Here is a 5,008-nt window from a genome sequence, read left to right as displayed (position 1 = left end):
TAAATACAGTCTGGTAAACCCGGATGACACCGTCTTCAAAGACTCAGGCACGATGGTGCATGGGTGAGGGCACACTGCTTAGTGCAGTGCTCATGGACCATATGTGGCTGCCGAGCACTTGAAATATGGCTGCTCCAAATTAAGATGGGCTGTAAGTGCAAAATATAAACTGAATGTCAAAGCCTCAGTATGAGAAAAGAAAAAGATTACAAGATATCTCGTTAAGAACTTCTATACTGACTATGTTGAAATGATAATATTTTGGATATATTGGATTAAAGAAAATATATTATTGAAATTAATTTCTCCTGCTTCTTTTTAACTTTTTTTTTTTTTTTAAATATAGCTCCTAGCAAATTTAAAACTGTATACATGGCTCATATTATTTTATGTTGGATAGTAATAGGTTAGAACAGGACTCAGGAGTCAGAGTCAAGGGTTGACATCTGCCTTCTTTACTTAATAACTGTATGGATGGATAACAGCCTCATTAAAGCTTGGTTTCCCTCTGTGAAAAGGTTACTAACGGCACCTACCTCACTGGCATTTTCTCATTAAATGAGAAAATATATTTGCAGAGTTTAGCACGATGCTTGGCATGTAGTTCCTTCTTAGCGGATGTCAGCTGCTCAGAGCAGTTGTTGTTGTTGTTGTTCAGTTACTCAGTCATGTCCGACTCTTTGCCACCCCGTGGACTGCAGCACTCCAGGCCTCCCTGTCCTTCACCACCTCCTGGAGCCTGCTCTAACTCATGTCCATTGAGGCAGTGATGCCATCCAACCATCTTGTCCTCTGTCGTCCCCTTCTGCTCCTGCCTTCAATCTTTCCCAGCATCAGGGTCTTTTCTAATGAGTCAGTTCTTCATATCAGGTGGACAAAGTATTGGAGTTTCAACTTCAACATCAGTCCTTCCAGTGAATATTGAAGATTGATCTCCTTTAGGACTGACTGGTTTGATCTCCTTGCAGTCCAAGAGACTCTCAAGAGTCTTTTTCCAACATCACAGTTCAAAAGCATCAATTCTTCAGCTCTCAGCCTTCTTTATGGTCCAACTCTCACATCCATACATGACTACTGGAAAAAACATAACTTTGACTATACAGACATTTGTCAGCCAAGTAACATCTCTGCCTTTCAATATGCTCTCTAGGTTTGTCATAGCTTTATTCCAAGGAGCAAGCATCTTTTAATTTCATGGCTGCAGTCACCATCTGCTCAAAGCAGTACCCTGTGGTTATTGCCTCTAGAAAGTCAGGAGATTGAACTAGATTAGTACTGACAAAAAATTACACTCTAGGAATTTGCATAAGCCCCTGATGCTGAGTTGTTTGCTTTTAATTCCCCATTTTTCTAAATCTAGAGTACTTACAAAATGCGGGTATTGTGAATGGCCAGTCAGGACAAGCCAGGTTCTGGTTAAGCAAGCACAAGCTCCACTGAGTTAGGATTTGCTCAGCTGGGGACTTGTACTCATTTTAAGTCTTCATGGCTCTGGAGAATACATACGTGCAGTTATGGTCATACACACTATTAATGCAGGCCGTAGTGCCTGCGAGCTTATCACGTGCTGCACACTGTGGCAAGCATTCTGCCTCACGGTTGTGCTTCCAACACAAAGCTCAGGGAGGCTGAGAGATCGGCTTCAGGTCACCCAGCCAGGAAGTGGCAGAGACAGAAGTCAACTCACCTGTTTGACCCCAGAAGTCAATCTAAGTATTACTGATCCAGAAATAGTCCTGGTAATTCCTTGTGGCCGTAAAATCATGGTGCTTTCCTCAGAGCTCCACAGACTATTTAGCTAGAGGAGAAAGCCTGGATTACCACAGGAGTTCCCGATTGTTGTGCCGACAAGAGAGTCAAGAGAGTTCACAGTAATGAAAAGCTCTGCTTTCAAAAGGTGTCCGTCCTCTGGTTACAAGGAAGCAGAGAACATCCGTCTGTAATAAAGGCCCCATTAAGTGTAGCCCTTCCCACCTATGACTCGAAAATATTACCAGGCGGAAGTGGAAAAGTGGTAGAACTTACTCTCTTGAGAGTTTTCCAGGACCTTACAAACATGACCCTGTTAATCCACTCAATACCCGGATGAGATAGGTGGGTGGATGTTGTTATTCCTCTCACTTTCAAGATAGAAAACCTGAAGCCAAGACAGTTTAAGCAATTAGGCCAAGGTCAAATGAGCCAGAGACAGACCTAGACATGAAATGATTATCTTCTGAAAGTCCAAACACGTGCACAGAATGACTGGCTAGTTACCACCATGTGTTAATATTCAGTTTGATGCCCTCAGCACAAACACGACTGGCTTTTAAAGATTTCTGCAGTTGTGTTTGCCCAAGCTTGTAGGGATTGTTTTAATACCAGTGTCCAAACCAACATCATATATTCCCAAAATCTGGCTGAAGGAAAATACAGCTCCCTGTTCCAAAGGTGGTATCTGTTTTGCCTAGCTCGGTTACGTCTCATCGTACCTACAAGTGCTGTTTTGCGAGGCTAAGGGGAGAATTGTCCTACAAAGCTGTTCTGCTTGTGTTTTCTTTCCTTTAGAGATAAACTGTAGCATGTAAAGGGGTTTGAATGGGGGAGCATCTTGCAATTTACTCTTCTGTTGAGACTGAGAAAAGAGGAGCATAAACTATCTCAGAGTTATACAAACTCTGGAATCCAACCTGCCCTTATTATCATTCATCAGTCAGATACCCTCTATTCTTTTCAGCTGAATACCTCTAACAGTGGGTGACAGTGTATGAACCAAAGTCAGAGGTTAGGTAAAGAGAACACTTCCAGGTGAGCCAGGAGGATTCCATGCTCTTGTGAACAACTGCAAGGATGCATATGCACAGAAAACTGGTTTCTGGAGAAAGTGCTGCTAATGGTCTCTCTTGTCCAGTTGTACAAATGGCCTTGCCCCTCCAGATACCTGGAGCAAATTTTTATTTCTTACTGCCTCCTTGAATCTTAGGTGATTTAAAATCAACTACCCTGTTATCAGTTTTGACCATTGTTGTCAGAAGGAAAATAGGGCCATTTCATTAGCTGGGTAGAAGGGCATCTATACTCTTAAAAATGGCCACATGCCATGCTCTGAGCTTGTTCTTTAATTCACCGTGATCACTTTGGATTTGTTGAAATTCAGTTCCTTTGGCTATAACCAAACAAAACTCTTGGAGAAATTTTTCTCCCATGACTTTTATAATTTCTGGAAGTCCAGGAGATTTGGGACTGGTCATCCTAAGAAATTTCAATTCTCTCCTATCACTGCTCGATCTGCTCAAGTCCACCCCCTCTCCCAGCACCCCACCCAGGCCCCTAGTCCTGTGCTGATGTGGACAGCTCCTTCTGGACACACAAACTTGACCTAAACAAACCCACTGCAGGAATGATAGTCTACCGATACACAAAGATTGCACGGGGTGTGGGGCAGTGGGGGGGGGGTTAAAGTGTATCCATTTTCTTCTCAAGAAATGAAACACTTTGGGGGAATCCAAAGGCAAGACATTTCCCACTGAAACCCACTATAACCTATTTTCTCATACACTGAAAACAAGATGCTCAAAAATCAAAGAATCTTCAACTAGAGTTTTGGATCTAACTCCAACATCTTGCAAAGGACTGTCTTGAGCGTTTTCCATTGGAGTTATGGTGTCTGCATATTTCTAAAAGTCCTTGAATGTTGCTGTCTTGGGATATTTCCATGGAACCTATTAAGCTACCTTGTTTGAAAGGTACTGAACAGCCTCGCATCATTTCCAAACAACCATGCTAAACAAAGAAAGGCAACTGCATTACTAATGGAACATGGAAGATCAAGGCCATGGGTTGTGGCTGGGGTGAAGGTACTGATTCCTAACCAACCCATGACTAATCTTAAAGCCTGAATTCTTCTGCCAGATGTGTGCAGCATCTGGGAAGAAAAAAGAAAAGGTCCTGCCAGTGCAGAGGCTTCCAGCGGTGTTCTGCCACACTTGTCTTAGCCCCTTTTATGTTTTCTAACCAGACACCCATTTCTTATCATACAGGTTGGGCAGCTCTTTCTTGCTGATGTTTTATTGTCCAAACCCCTTGATTTTGACTTGAGTTCATGTGTTTTGTGGAAACACAAGTGGTAATTACCCGAGTCTTTCCTTCCCTGTCACTGGCAACAGTCACCAGGGAAATTTACAGCCCCCAATATCCAGATCTGGTAACTTGTTATTAAACATGGTTGATGAAAACACTGACAAGGCAAATGTGATCTGAACAAGGACTGGCTTAGCAGTAGTTCTTGTGAGACAATGGTTGGGAATCCACAGGTGATCAGCAATTTTATTTCATTAAACATTTCTATTATTTAAAAATTACTACTACTAATAGTTATCCTTTCCATTTTTTTTTTTTTTTTAATCTATTGAATGGCTGGCATTGTGTTACGTGCCCATTTGATCCTTGGTTAAAAAAAAAAAAAACAACTTCTGGGAATGTACTATAATTTTAGGATTAGCAGACACAGAGAGGCTGAGTAACCAGCCCAGGGTCACTTTCTGGGCTCTGATGGAGTCAGGATTATAGCCTGTCCAGAGTCTGAAAAGTCAAATACCTTCAGGGGGTCAGACAGGGGTGAAGTTGGCCAGGTGTAGCTTTAGAGACAGAAATGAGGGCTATGGAGAAATGGCAAGTACATCTAACATTTCTCCCAGTTCCCAGACTCCCAGCCTATCACTATTGCCCTGGGGCGGTGGGAGGAACCCTGAGTCACAGTGCTGGTAAGATAAGAAATATCCAAAGTCTAAATTCATTCCACAGGCCCTAGTTTTCCAGCCTCTGCAATCTGAAACTGGATTCATGCATAATGACATTAAACCTGTATAGAATAAACTTTTTCGATGAGATATACAGGCAGAGGACTTCCCTGGTGACTTAGCGGTAAAGAATTCACCTGCCAATGCTGGAGACGAGAGTTTGATCCCAGGGTCAGGAAGATGCCCTGGAGAAGGAAATGGCAACCTGCTCCAGTATTCTTGCCTGGGAA

Source organism: Giraffa tippelskirchi, chromosome 9 (genome assembly GCF_054371585.1).
Source record: "Giraffa tippelskirchi isolate mGirTip1 chromosome 9, T2T-mGirTip1v1.2.pri, whole genome shotgun sequence".
NCBI lineage: Eukaryota > Metazoa > Chordata > Mammalia > Artiodactyla > Giraffidae > Giraffa > Giraffa tippelskirchi.
The sequence above is the reverse complement of the archived record's forward strand: the minus strand, read 5'-3'. Positions refer to the sequence as shown.